General features: G+C 58.0%; 1 protein-coding gene across 1 annotated transcript in view; it reads right to left on the bottom strand.

The window, feature by feature from the left end:
* Positions 1-2,058, bottom strand: part of TCF20 (transcription factor 20) — a 95,159-nt gene extending 93,101 nt beyond the window's left edge. The window contains exon 1 of the mRNA XM_031938534.1: positions 1,897-2,058. The gene's annotated coding sequence lies outside the window, so the exon portion shown is untranslated. The remainder of the gene's footprint in view (positions 1-1,896) is intronic.
* Positions 2,059-14,961: the final 12,903 nt, after the last annotated feature.

The following is a 14,961-nucleotide window of genomic DNA, read 5'->3' as shown; positions in this document are numbered from 1 at the left end:
CACTGTGAGACCCCGAGACCAGCTCCTGGGGTGCCTCAGTCTCCCCTCTGGCCCTCCGCTCCATCTGCCACCCACCGCTGTCGGGAGGGAGGGTCTCAGCAATAGTCAGTCACAGGAAGGTCAGGGGGACTGAGGATCCAGGGGGGCTGGGATTGGGGGGAGAGTGTGTGTGGGGAGGGAGCGAAGGCCCAGAGCTGGCAGGCCCCTGAGCTGGCTCCCAGGCTGCCTCCCTTGCCCTCGAAGGCACTGAAGATGAGCCGGGCCACTGGGGCTCTTGGGAGGGGGTCCTCCCGCCCCTCCCCTGATCCAGAAAGGGGCCCCTTTCCCACGCACTGCCTCAGGAGCAGGAGCGGGGCCGGGACCGGGTGAGGAGTGGCCGCCCGGGTGCTGCCCCCTGCTGGTGGCAGGGTCCCCCCTGCAGGCCCCGGGGAGGGCCCCGGGAAGGTGACACATGGGAGGGAATACAGGAAGGAGCATCGTGGATGAGTAAGGCGCGGGCTCCCTGAGCCTGGAACCTCGCCACGAGAGGTCGGCCAGATGGGGATTCCAGGGCGAGGGAAGGCAGTGTGGGAGTGCCAGAGGATGTAAACATTTGCAGGGGAGGCACTTTCTGGGGGGTAAAGGGGGGGGCCTCCCAGGTTTGGGGCTGGGGCTTATCTTCCCTGGCAACTTTGGCCGAGTCCCAGGGCCCGAGATGAGCCGGGGCTGGGGAGGGGGGCATCCGTCTTTGTTAGCACCCAGCAACCACCATGACAGCATCCTGGAGCCAGACTTATGGGGGGGGGTGCTCAGGGCCGCATGAAGGGTGGACCCCGGCTGGGGACCCTCAGGGCTGCACCCGTGAGGGGCTCCATGGACCGACCCTGGAATAGGAAGGGCCGCCCAGGGGCAGGCTGGGGCTGGCCGCCCCCCCCCCCAGAGCTCCCTCGGTGCCCGAGTCGGTTCAGGGTGAGAGGCCCGGGTAGGGGGGCCGGCGGGGAGGAGAGGGGAGATGGGCAGGTCGGGGCTGAGGCTCGGGGCAGAGCTGCAGTGTGAGGAGGGAGGAGGATCCACACGCCCGCCCGCCCGCCTGCCTGTCTCCGGCATTTCACTGTAAAAATAAATGCTCAAACCCAAAGCAAACACGAGGGAGGGTCCGGGAGACCCCCGGCCGCCTCCCCGGGCCCGGCCGGGGCGCTTTGCCCGGTCCCCGCCGGTTCTGAGCCCGGGCTCCCCCTCCCCGGCCCGGACCGAGCGCAAACAGACAACACAATGTCATCCATCCTTCCTCGTCATCCTCTCCCTGGCTCCCCCTCCCACCTCCAGACAGACGCACACCGCCTAACGCAAGATGAAGCCTCCTTCCCCGGGCTGAATGGACAGCCCTGTTGCCTGGGGGCTTCCTCCCTCCTGATGGATCCGGGGGAAAACTCCCCCCCTCCCTCCCCGCGCCGGCCCTTCTTTGTCCCCACCCGCCGCTGACCCCGGGGAGGCGGGAGAGAAGGGGCCGCGGGGGGCACGGGGCGCCCCTTCTCCTCCCTCCCAACACTTAGGTTCGGCGCCTGCCCGAGACCTCGCCGGATGGTACCGACTCCCGCAGGCCAGGCTGGCGGCCGCGCGGGGGAGCCGACCCGGGCCCTGCCCTCGTGCCCCCGCGCACGGACGGGACGGGGCCGAGCCCGCGGGCCGGCTCCTCCCGGGTCTGCCCCGCCGGGGCCCGCCCCCCCCCCCATGTCAGCCAGCCAGGCAGCAGCTGGGCCTTTTGAAGGGGCCCGGGAAAGCCGGGGACGGAGGGAGGGGGGGGCCCGGCCGCCACCGCCCCCCCTGCCCGCCCGGCCGTCCGGCCCGCCCCGCCGGCCGGCCCTTAACCAAGAAAACTTTGAGCGGAGGCAGCGTCCAGAAAAGAAGCCCGGTTACCTTGGCGGCAGCATCCTGCCCGGCCCCTTTGGCCCCGGCCGTGGGGGAGGGGCTCCGCGCTCGGCCTCCCCGCGGCCCCTCCGGACCCGGGCGGCGGGAGAAGTCGCAGGGCCCGGCCGTGACATCACACCCGGCCCGGAGAGGCCCCGGGGCGGCGGGGGGCTCGGCTCCCGGCCCGGCTGCCGGCCAGCCCACGGCGGGAGGAAAGGGGAACAGGCAGGGGGCCGGGGAGGAAGGAACGGGGTGTGGCGCGTGTGGACTTGAGCCCGGGAACATCTAAGGGGAACAAGGGTTGGCTCCTGCCTGTGGGGCCTGGGGCCCGGGGCCGAGGGGGCCCGGCCCAGGGGGGGTGCCGGGCCCGCCAGGCCGGGGGAGGGCGGAGGGTGGGGGAGGGGGAGGCCTGAAACAGGGGGGGTGGCTGGGGGGAGGCCTGAAGCAGCCGGGGTGGGGTGGGGGGTGGGGGGGGGGGGGACACAGGAGGGGAGGCCTGAAACAGCTGGTGGGGAGGGGGAGGCCTGAAACAGCCTGGAGGGGAGCACTCCCAAGGCCGGTGGGGTGTCCAACCCCAAAGGGCCAGAGAGGGTGTCTGATCCAGGCCTGCCTCAAAGGGCCGGCGGTGTTCCCCCACCAAAGGGCCAGGACCCACAGGCCGGGTGGGGTGTCCTTCCCCGAAAGGGGAGGGGAGGCAGTCCAGGCGGGCCAGGCCCACCAGAAAGGGCTGAGGAGGGTCCAAGGCAACCAGGGGAAGCCTTAGCTGGGCGACGGGCCCCACCATGGGGGAAACTTGGGCCCAGGACCAAACTCCGGCTGAATGAACCTCATGCCCACAGATCTCCTTTCAGTTTTCTTCTCTGTAAAGAGGCCCGAGGGGCAAATTGGGACTCGTGGGACTGCCACAGCCCAGGCCCTTCGAGCAAACCCACCTTTAACAAGGAAAGAAACAGACCTGGGGGGCAAAGGGGCCAATCCTGGCCCACGTGAGCCGGGACTCAGTCCGGAGCTCTGCCCCCTGGGCCTTGCTACCCCAGCTCTGCATGGCAGGAGGGCTTGTGGGGCTGTGGAACACCCAGGACCCGAGTTCAAATCCGATTTCAGACACGTCCTCGCTGTGAGTCTGAGCAAGTCACTGCACTGCTGCCTGCCCCAGCTCCTCCCCTGTAAAATGGGAGCAAGAACCCCTCCTCCAGGGGTCAGCCAGCCTGACTACGACCAAAATCCTTGGGGCACGCCCCCCCCCAGGGACCCGGGGACGCCAGAGGGCAGCCCAAACCTGCAGGTGTCCCCAAACAGCGCCGGGCGCCCGGGGCCTCCGCCTGGACCGGGGACCCTGGCCCTGCCAAGTCCGCCTGCGGGCGTAGGGGGGCAGCCAGGTGGGTCCCTGGGCCCAAAGCAGCCGAGGGGAGCCCCAGCTCCAGGCCGAGCAGGAAAAGCTGCCCCGGCCCGCAGGCCCACAACGGGACCGCAGCCAGCCCCCTTCCTCCTTCCCAGCAGGAGCAAGACATCTGCCAGCTAGGCACCAAGGGAAAGGCAGAGCAGTCCCTGCCCTCGAGGAGATTCAAATCTAACACAGATGTGAGACAGTCATCAAGTTACAGGGCAGTGATGGGAGCCTAGAACGGAGGGTGTCAGAGAGGGGAGGGGGCTTAGACCAGGGGATGTCAGAGCTGGGAGGGAGCCTAGAACAGGGGATGTCAGACCTGGGAGGAAGCTTAGAACAGGGGATGTCAGGGCTGAGAGGGCTGAGAACAGACTACTGGAGCTGGGCAGGGCCCTCCAGTTCTCCCCCAGCCCCTCACACAGAGGTACAGCTGGCTTAAAGACAAGATGGGGTGTCACATCCAGGAGAGAAGTAATAATGCCTCGTGCTGGGTGAGCACTTTAAGGCTGACAAAGCATTTTCCTCCCAAGCATATGAGGTCAAATGTATAAAGATTATTGGCCCCATCTTGCCCATTAGAAAATGGAGGCCGTGAGATGGAGCGCTCGCAGAGCTGAGTCAAGTGGCAGCCGCTGACCCAGAGCCCACATTCAGGCCCCTCCCTCCCAGGGCACCAGGGGTCAAAGAAAGAAGGCCCCTTCCCGGTGGGAGTGCCAAGGCTGAGTGGGAGGGCTGGCACTGAAACGGACCCAGGGATGAGTGGCAGGAAACTTAGGGGAGAGCTGAGAAAGGGCCCCCGGGCCCAGGACGGCCGAGGGCATCTGGAGGAAGCAGCCAAAGGCCCAGGGAGGTCCTGCTGGTCTGGAGACTTTGGGGCTGCCTTTGGTGGTCCTCCACAAGGGCAGGGAGCCCCTGAGCTAGGCCAGAGACTCTGAGCTAACCCAAAGGCCCTGAGCTAGCCCGGAGGTCCTGAGCTGGAAACCAGATCATGAGACGCTCACAGGAAAGCCTCCATTCCTAAGGGTTTCATGCCCATTCTCTCATTTGACCCCCATAAGAAGTCTCTGAGGCAGGTGCTGCTATTCTTTCCATTTTACAGATGACCAAATTAAGGCTCTGAGAGAGGAAGTGACTTTTGCTCAGGGTCACAAGGCTGGTGAGAGTCTCCAGTGGGATTTGAAAACAGCTCTTTCAGCCCTGTGGCGCCACCTGCTGCCCCCTCCTCCCCCCCACACCCCCCTCCTCCCGCGTGTCCCTACATCCTCCTGGAAGGGAGAAATGACCGAGGTCCTTGAGCCTGGGCCAGGCCGGCCTCCTCTTGTCCACCTCCATCCTTTCCCAGACCCCAAGAGGATGCAGAATAGAGGGAAGCCTCCCAGGGACAAGGGCAGTGTTAGCTGCTTCCCGGTGACCCCAAGGGTGCTGAGCGCCCGGAGCGGGCTCGAGTCACACCCTGACTCACACTGCATGGGCAGAAACACAGCTCTCAACCTGGCCGGGCTCAGGAGGCCTTTGTGTGTCACCTGGTGCACATGGTACTTTCTTTACCTTCTCCTTTCTCTTGGGTCTGTTTGTCTTCCCTCCCTCCCTTCCCCTTCTTCCTTTCCCCTCTAACCTTTTCTCCCCTTGCTCTGGTCTGTCTCTCTTTCTGTCTTTCTCTTTCTTTCTTCTGTTTTCTCTTTGTCTTTTTTCTCCCTCTTTTTTTGTCTCTCCCTTTTCTTCTTCTCTTCTCTCTTCTCCTTCCCTCTGTTTCATGTCTTCCTTCTGTCTGTTTTGCCCCCCATGGAAAGTGCACCCAGTCTAACCCCTTACCCCGGTCGGCCCCCCTCTTTTCCCCTCTTTTTCCCCCTCTTTGGCCCCGGACCCATGGGACACCCTGGCCTCCTTAGTTTGTGTTTTTCCCCATTTTCTGCCTCAGAGCCCCCACTTTGCCCCTGCCCAAGAGCTCCCCTGCTCGGGAAGTGACGATCTGTGCCCCTGCTCAGGGCCGGAGAGCGCTCCCTGAGGGAAGGGTCTGTGTGTTGCCTCTGGGTGCCCGGTCCCTGGCACAGATTAGGCCCCAGTAAAAGCTGCCTGCCTGACTGAAGTGCCTGGCACTGGGCCTTTGGGAAGATTGATCATCTTTTCTTCCTTCCAAGTGCTGGGGGGGGGGCAGAGGAGAAGGAGGCCGGTGGGGAGGAGGAAGAGGAGGAGGAGCAGGGCCGGCCCCCAGCCTGTGGAGGGCACGCGGCTCTGCTGGCTTGGGAGGCTTGAAAGAGAGCAAACTCATTTCCATTTCTGAGTGCGGCGAGCGGGCCCAGAGTAAATCAGAGGCACCAGGGGCCCGCGAGGATTCCTGAGCACAAGATTTTTAAACAGTCTTTCTGGCTTAAAAGAAAAAAAAAATCAAGGGGAGTTAAAACCACAAAGGAAAAGACTTAAAAAAAAAAAAAAAAAAAAAAAAAAAAAGCTCTGCCCATGGTAAAAGGTTTCAATTAGCCCAGAGCTTGGTGCAGGAGAGCCGGCCACCCCCTTCCTGTGGCGCCTGGCCCAAAGGAGCCCAGGCCGGGCCCTGACCTTGGAGGAGCCGCTTTAACTGTCCGCGCCTCAGTTTCTCCCCCTGTCAAAGAAGGGGTTGGAAGCTGTGGCCATTTATGGTCCCCCCGGGCTCTAGATCCAGGTCCCAAGGCTGGCCAGGGGCTAGCCTGCAGGACCCAAAAGCCCAGCACCCTCACACCAGCTCTCCCAGTCCCTCGGGCCTGTGTTCCACACCCAGAGAAGCTTTTTAGCCCCCAGTCCCCAGAAATGCCTCAGGCACTTCCTTGGTGCCAGACGCTGGACTAAGGCCGAGGCAAGAGTCAGAGGGACTTTAGAGGCTGCCCTCCCCATCACTCTCAAGGCTGCACAGGGAAGCTGGGCCTCCGCCTCCATCCTGCTCTTCCTGGTTCCCAGGGACTCTCCCAGTCAGTTCTAAATCCCCTGGCTGGGACTCGAGGCTCAGAGTGCCCCGTGTGGGCTACGTACCCGGCCCTCCCTGCATGGGCCGTCCACCCCCCTCGCTCAGGCTGGCTCCAATTCTCCCAATAACCCCCTTTCCCCCGGCACATTCCTGCCCATCCAGGAAGGAAGGGAATTCAAGTCAAGCCCACGGCCTGGGTGCAGGCAAAGCAACAAAGAGAAGAGACCCAGTCCCTGCCCACAAGGGACTCCCATTCTCCGGGAGGGCCAGCGCTTCCAGGAACCTCCCCTGCGTGGCCCAGGGCTGGCCCCTCTCAGGCCATGTGTCAGCCAGGTGGTCTCCCAGGGGCCTCTGCCAGCTCTCAGGCCGCTCCTCCAGACGCGTGTCCCCACACCATCCGTGTGGATCGCTCAAACTGGGCCAGGATCAGGACTTCCTCCTCAGTGCCCTCCGCAAACAACAAGCAATCAATGTCTGTCACTGCACACAGCAAGAGCTTCCTCAATGAATGAAGGAGACGGCAGGTTTGGGGAGAACAGCATCTGGGGTCAGAGGTCCTGGCTCTGCCCACTGGGCTCATGCACTAAGTGAGGGGCCGGCCAGGTGGTCTCCCAGGACCCCTGCCAGCTGGAGAACTCGCTCCCCACCCCATCTCAGGCCTCCTCTCCAGACCTTGGCTCCCTTGTGGGCAGAATGAGCGAGGCAGGGCTGACGGCCTCCAAGTTAGGGCCCCGCGACCCCGGAGCAAGGCCAGCAAGGGCCTCCTGGCCCCTGCCCCCCAGTGGGGCGCCAGCCCAGCCCCAGCCCAACATCCCTGCACTTCCCAAGCCTTTCTCCCGTTCCAAACGTGCCACAGAATCCCGGGACCCCGGAGGCCGCTACTTAGAGGCAGATTAATCACAGTGAATTCTCCATCCAGATACTGCACGCCGGCCGAACTCCCACGGCTAATGGCTGTAATATTCTCCTCAGCGTGTGCAGGATGCTGGGGCAATACGCCAGGAATGCTAATTCGCCACTGCTGGCTCACGCATGCGCCGGCCCGGGGAGCATCTGGAGACACCTGAGGGAGAGGGAGGCTGGTCGGAGGGGACCCCGGAGAGGGGCGCACCTGGGGGGGCCTCTGGGGGGGGGTTGGCAGCCAGCAGGCAGGGCCAGGCCGACCAGCAAGGGTCCTCCCCACACACAGGCGCATCCTGCCGGCTACAGGAACCCATGGGAGGGGCTCTGGACCCCCTCGCCCGGCCCGGCCCACTGCCTCTGACCCCATTTCCCCACCGGGCCCAAGAGCAGAACGGGCTTCCTCAAGGACAGACGGACAGGCACACAGGCCGAAAGGACATCCGGGCTGTTCTTTGAAGTGATCCAAATAAGACAGGCATTAATTCCTTTCAACACAAGTGATCTTTGAAGAAACGGCCAATTAGGGACCAACTAAACCTCACCAAAAAAAAAAAAAAGGCTTTCATCTCTTCCAAACAGAAAATGGTCCAGGGGGAAGGAGATGATACAGGGAAGAGCAGCATCTTCATCTGGGCCACATCCAGGATGCCCCTCGCTGCCCTTGCTTCCTCCTGATTTCCACAGATTTCTCCTAAACGGGTCCCTCCTTACCCACGTCCTTATTAGGGGGTCTCTGACAACAGCTCCAGAGTGTAAGAGCCAGAAGGAACCCCGGATGCCGGTGGTCTCATTCTACAGAGGAGTAAGCCAAGGCACAGAAAGGCCACGCCACCGGTAATATCTAGGGTGGAATCGAGGGGTCTCCCCTCCAGCACAGGAGAGCTGTCATAGATACACATCTTTCTTGGCATTCAAGGCCCCTGACCCATCTCATCTCGTGTTCTCTCCTTCCTGAATTTTCTACCTCAAACTCTACAATTCTGTCCGGAGAGAGAGCTGGATCTGGCCTCCAAGGACCCGGGTCCAAATCTTGGCCTCCTGGCCTGGGACAGGACAATTAATTCCTTTGCATCCCAGTTCCTCTCCTATAATAGAGAGGAGTTGAATTTCCTCTTATTAAGAGACCAGTTCCTCTTGTTAGTTTTATGATCCTAAGGAACCTGCTCCCTTCTCTTGGGGCCTCAGTTTCCTCCCCTGTGAAATGAGTAGGTCAGGCTCCCCTCTGGGTTTTCTTCCAGCTCAAAAGCTAAAGCTAGGATCCTATGGACTGTGCTTTCCCACCACCATGCCTTTGCTCGGGCTGGAACTGGACCATCTTTTCTCCCTCTTTTTGCTCATCCCCAAAACTTCCTTCACCTACTGTGAGAATAAACAACAGCAACAATAATGGCCAACATTTGTAACAATCTCCCCTCCAGATCTCAATACAACAACGATAAAATTAGCAACAATAACATTTATAACAATCTGTCCTCCAGACCTCAATAGCAATATCATAATCTCCCCTTCAGACCTCGACAATAGCAACAGTATCATAATAAACCCCCTTCATATTTTGACAACAACAATATTATAATAATTCCTTTTGGACTTCAACAACAACAATCGTTTTATGATAACCTCCTTCAGACCTTGACAACAACAATCATATTATGATAACTTCCCTTCAGACTCTGACAACAACAATATTATAATAACCTCCTTCAGACTTGATAATAACAACAATATAATAACCCCATTCAGACTTGAAAACACTAACAATATTATAATAACCCCCCTTCAGACTTTGACAACAATATTATAATAATCCCCCCTTAGACCTTGACAACAATCTTACAATAACCCCCTTCAGACCTCGACAATAACAATCATATTATAATAACCCCCCCTCAGACCTTGACAACAACAACCATATTACAATAACCACCCCTCAGACCTTGACAACAACCATATTATAATAACCCCCTTCAGACCTGACAACAATCATATTATAATAACCCCCTTTAGACTTCTACAATAACAATCGTATTATAATAACTCCCCTCAGACTTTGACAACAATCATATTATAATAACCCCCCTTCAGACCTTGACAATAGCAACCATATTACAATACCCCCCTCAGACCTTGACAACAACAACCATATTACAGTACCCCCTCAGACCTTGACAACAACAACCATATTATAATAACCCCCCTTCAGACTTGACAACAACAACCATATTATAATAATCCCCCTTCAGACTTGATAACAACAACCATATTATAATAACCCCCCTTTAGACTTCGACAATAACAATCATATTATAATTACCCCCTTCAGACTTGATGACAACAACCATATTATAACCCCCTTCAGACCTCAACAACAACCATATTACAATAACCTCCCTCAGACCTTGAGAAGAACCACAACAATATTCAAATAACCCCCTTCAGCCCTCAAGAACAGCAACAGTAAGAGCCCCTAGAACCACCTTCCCTTGAAACCTCTCAGGACACAGAGCTTGCCAGCCCCTGATGGAGGCACATTCTGGGAATTAGGGGGCCTCAGGTTCCCCAAGTAGACCGTAAGTGTTTCGAGGGCCAGCCCGGAGTCTCCCGGGAGCCAGAGGACTGGCCCCCAGGCTCTGCCCACCGAGCAGTCAGAACTGAGAGCCCGGGCCCTCCCCGGCATCTGCTCGGAATGTGAGCAGCTCAGTGATTCCTGGGAGGTCATCGCATTAATCCTGCCGACAAACTCGGGTGGCATTTTGCCAATATCACAAGATAAAAGGCCAGAGGGAAGCTGGCCAGAGCTCTGCCGGTCCCTGCCCTGGGCTCCGGACAAGCGAGAGACGGCCCCCATACTGCACTGGGCTGACAGGGGCTGTGCTCCTGCAGACCAGGGGGGTTTGGAGGACAAAAGCCAGGCCTCTCCTGGGCTCTGGAGCAGAGACCTGCCCCAGCCTCAGCCTGCTCCTCTGTAAGGGGGGCATAAGGACGCCGGCAAACCTGCCTCCCAGGGCTACCGAGAGCCTTCAGTGAGACTGGGTAGGTGAGTCACCCCAGGGGGCAGACACCCGGAGCTGGAGGGGGCTGTGGCTACAGGGCCCGCCTTCACATCTGCACAGGGGAAACTGAGGCTGCCAGCTGGAGAGGCTGCTTGTCCTCGGGTCGCATGGCCGGCAAATGCCAACGATGTCCTGTGACAAGAGACGGGTCCGTGCCCTCAGTGCCCTCCTCACAGTGGGGGGCAGCACTGGTGGGGCACAGGTGCAAGGAAGGGGGAGAGGCCTCCGCCACACAGGGCCACTGGAAGGCCCACTGAGAGGATGAGCTCTGGGGCCGGGCCGAGCCAGACTGCGCTGTGTTCCTCCCCGGCACTTATCCTCTTCTTCCTCCCTTTCTTTTCTTCCTCCCTCCCTCCACCCTTCTTCCTCCTTCCCTCCCTCCCTCCCTGCTTTCTCTCCTCCCTTTTCTTGCAGGCCAAATTCTACTAACAGCAGCTAGAGTGCTTCAAAGCCCATAAGCATTACCTCATTGTTTTCCCAACAGCCGGGAGACAGAGGTGTGATTACAACCCCCATTGTACAGATGAGAAAACTGAGCCCAGAAGATGTCCTGCACAGGGTCACCCCACCAGGAAGGAGGAGGCCGAGATCTGAGTCTCGACGCCTCTTTGACAATTGCTGCAGCTCCAGAGATTCGGGAGGCATTACATTATTACCGGCCACTCAGGATGCCCAGCTGGGCAAATGGCCACTCACCCAGAGGACCGTGGGAAGTTGGATAAGAGGACCCTGAGGCTGGATACCACAAGAGCCCCTGCCCCCTCAGAGTCCCCCGGGGGTCATCTGTGGCAGTGCTCCTTTGAGAGCAGAGGGGCTCACACAGCTGGGATCCTGAGGGCCCCGGGCCCCTGTTCTAAAACTCCTGGGATGCCCGGCTAAGTTCTGGCCTCCTTGTCCCTGTGGCCTCATCTGCACTGGGCTTCTGACCCAGAATCCTGCAGCATCATTCTGGCCGGGCACCGTGCCCTCCAGGCCCAAGCATGCCCAAGGCCTGAGGCCAGGGAGGAGCTCCATGAATGACCCTTGGCTCAAGCCTGGCCCAGTGTCCACTGCCCAAAGGAGTGCGGGCTCCAACATGGCACCAAGAAGGCCGGCTCTTGCCAAAGCAGCCTGCCAAGGAACCTGGAGCGGGCCAATGTCCCCCCTCCCCCAGCCTCAGTCTTCCCATCTGTACAATGAAAATGGGCCACTAGACTGGCACAACTTTGGGTGTGATGGAAAATCCAGGGGATCTGGAGTGCCCTGCCCCCCCCCCAATGCCAGCTTCCTCACCATGGGGGGGCCATGGGGAGAAATGGTCTCTCAGGCCCCTCCCAGCCCTGACACTATGAGCCTTTTAATAGGATTGGTACAAAAACTGACAGGAAACTAGATGGGGAAGTCTAGAGAGGAACCATGGGGAATCCTGGGAGTGAGGGCTGGGAGGGGCCTGAGAACAGGGAGGTCAGGACTGGGAGGGGGCTTAGAACAGGGGATATCAGAGCTGGGAGGGAGCTTAGAACAGGGGATGTCAGAGCTGGGAGAAACCTTGAGACCAACTAACCCAGATCCCTTATTTCAAAGAGTTATAACCTCTGACTCAAAGACAGCTTAGTGACTCACCTTTGTCCTAATGCACCATTTCCCTACATATAACTGGAGAAGTCAGATGGTGCTAGATTGGTGGAGAGAAGGGTCCCAAATATCGAACAAAACCCATTTACGTCAGGGAACAATAGGGGGCCGATGATGATCACTGAGTGGAGGGATGATGAGCTCATAGCTCTGTATAAGAAAGCTGATTCTGGCAGCTAGTGCAGGACAGGTGGAAACTGGGGACGCCAAGGGCAGAACATTAGGAAGCCAATGATAACAGTCCGGGAGAGCGATATGAGGGAGTGCGCTAGGCTGATGGCCCCCAAGGAGAGAAGTGAGCGGAGGCTGGGGGGTTTCCCAGACAGAATCACTAGAGTTTCCCAGCAGGAAAGGGCAAAGGCCAGGAAGTCCCACTGGGGTTTCAGTTCAGGAGCACAGGCTGGACGGCCACCCCTGACGGTAGCAGAGGAGTCCGCAGAGTGATAGGGAGCTAGATTTAAGGAAGCAGGTTTGAGAAACACCACAAGTACTCCCAATCCTCTTCCTAGGAGACGAACTGGGAACATACTCTCCTGGGCTCTGCTCTGATGGGGTCCCAGACCCACACTTCTGTATCACAAATTAACCTTCACACTAACTGATGCAACAGAACAGGATGTTTGAGTTCTTGCCTCTGCTTTCTGAGTGATCTCTGAGAACCCTTAGATGCTGAGTTCGAATCCTAGCTTTGTTATTGAATACCCACGTGACCCTGAGCACATCCCTTAGGATTTCTGTGCCTCGGTTCCCCAATCAGTAAAATGAGATGGTCAAACTAGCTGCCATCTAAAGTCTCTTTCAGTATATAATCCTAGTTTTTCTGGCTTTCTCTTTATAATAGCTTTTTATTTTTCCAAATACGTGCAAAGAGAGTTTTCAACATTCACCCCTGCAAAACCTTGTGGTCCAAATTTTTCTCCTCCCTTCCCTCACCCCCTCCCCAAGATGGCGAGTAATCAGACATGGGTTAAACATGTGCAGTTTTTCTATCCATTAGGCTCCTTCTTCTCGCGGTCCAGGGGGCTGATCACCAAAGTTCGAAGGGGGGCTCCCTTCTAACAAGGAGCAGAAACTGGAGCTAGAGAACTGGGGGTCAAGAGGTCCTAGACCTGGCCATAATGCCCATGTGGAAGGGCTCACCAACAAAAGAATTATGCTATACAAAAGCCAGAATTCATCCACAAAATGTTTTTAAGTTTCAAAAAGCCATTTTAAAGTAAAAAGGAATGACTCTGTGCCCAGCTATGTGCTTGGTCATATCCTGGGAGACACTCACACTCTGAAAGTGGGAGCCAACCCTTAACCGCCGCAGGGTCGATGGCAAGGCCCCGCCATGTTCGTCCAGCACCAAGTGAGTGCTCTCACTGAATGAATGGAACCAGCAGTGGGTTCCTCGTTTCCCACACACATCAATACGTACACAGAGACCCCATGTTCACACCTCAGATGTACATGGATTCCCGGCGCATATTCTACATAAGTGGGGTCCTCAGCTCCCCGACCTTCCCGACAGTGTCCTGAGGGAGAATGAGCTCCTACATCTAGACTGGAGCTGGGGGACCCATGCCCCTAGGGGGCCAAGCCACACACTCTATCTGGAGATCAGGAGGTCTTTCAAATGAAAAGGCAGGAGGAGGAGCAAGAAAACTCAAACCTTAGCAAGCACACTGCAGCTATACAAAAGGAGCAGCAAAGATCCGGGTTCAAGTCTTGCCTCTGACACAAAGTAGATCTCAAGGAAGTTACTCTTCCCCAGACAAGCCGGTGAGACAGAAGGGTTACCGATCTGTCCTGGAGGAGAACATTTGCTTGTGGGCTTAAATCTCCCAGCTCGAGAAACAACATCCCTGCACTAGTCCCAAGTCCTCCCTGAAGGGGCAGCTGCAAGGTGGGGAAGATGGAGTCCTTAATGCACTGGAAATAATCTCTCTGGGAAAATAAGGGTCCCAGCTGTCTCTGACCCCGATGCAGAAGCTGCAAGACTACAAATGATTTTTTAAAAAATAATAGCTTTTTTTTCTTTTTTTTTTTCCCCAAATACATACAGAGATAGTTTTTAACATCCACCCTTGCAAAATTTTGCTTCCAAATTTGTCCCCCTCCCTTCCTCTCTCCCCTAGACAGCGAGTGACCCAGTTATAGGTCAAACACGTGCAATTCCACAAGCCTTAAAGGGATGGTTTGACGGCATTCAGAAAGGGAAATGGGGACAAGTCCCAGGCCTCCTAGGACAGAGCACGGCAGCGGAAGTTCACGGTCTTTTCTCACAAAGTCCACGAGACAGAGAGATGGGGAGGACACTATGGGATCCGTTCCATTCAGGACAGCGCCTGCCCACAGCGGACACTGTGCCAGGCAGGATATGGGGGCAGGAACCAAAAGCAGCCTCGCCCCTGCCCCGCAAGAACCCACAGCCCAACCCGGAGCAGAAGAGGAGCCCGCACAGAGAAAGTGGCGGAGACAATGCCAAGCCAAGGGGGATCTGCACAAGCCCAGCCCACACCCCTTGCTCGTAGACCATAAGCTCCATGAGGGCAAGGCCCGTGTCTCATGTGCGTGCCCACAGATGGAGCCTGGCCCAGGGGCTTCCTAAGTGGTGACTCGATGAATGAATGACTCCCAATCCATTGCTTGTGATCTCCGGGAAGCCTCGAGTCCTCCCAGACTACCTACTGTTGGGGCGGTGGCTGGAAATTTCAGGCCGGGGCTCTGCACCTGGGACAGAGCGGCCCAGAGAACCCCAGCGGAACGGGGTCTGCAGCCGGGCAACCCCCACCCCTCTGCCAGGGGTCACAGGGCACGATGATCCAAGCTGCATCAATTCAACTACACCAGGCCTCCCACAGACACAGAGCCACCCCTGACTTCGAGAAGCTTACGGACTAGTTGTAAAAGAACTGTTTAAAATTTTAAAAAATTACTGAGGGAGGGCAGATCAGGAAAAGCTTCCTAGACCAGGGGATGCTCAGGCAGAGGTAAGAGACTGGATAGTGTAGGAGTCGGCCTGTGACCCACGGCCTCATTCAGCTCTCCACCCCGGGGTATCTTGGAAGGAACGGGGCCCTCGGGTCAGGGGGCTGAGGAAGGCATTCTCTTTGGAACCCCAACTGACCGGGGAGAGGAGCCCTTGGGAGCACCTTATCCAGTTGCCCCCGGCCCGGCCCCATCCACTCTACAGA

Source organism: Sarcophilus harrisii, chromosome 5 (assembly GCF_902635505.1).
Source record: "Sarcophilus harrisii chromosome 5, mSarHar1.11, whole genome shotgun sequence".
Classification (NCBI taxonomy): Eukaryota; Metazoa; Chordata; class Mammalia; order Dasyuromorphia; family Dasyuridae; genus Sarcophilus; species Sarcophilus harrisii.
The sequence above is the reverse complement of the archived record's forward strand: the minus strand, read 5'-3'. Positions and strand labels throughout refer to the sequence as shown.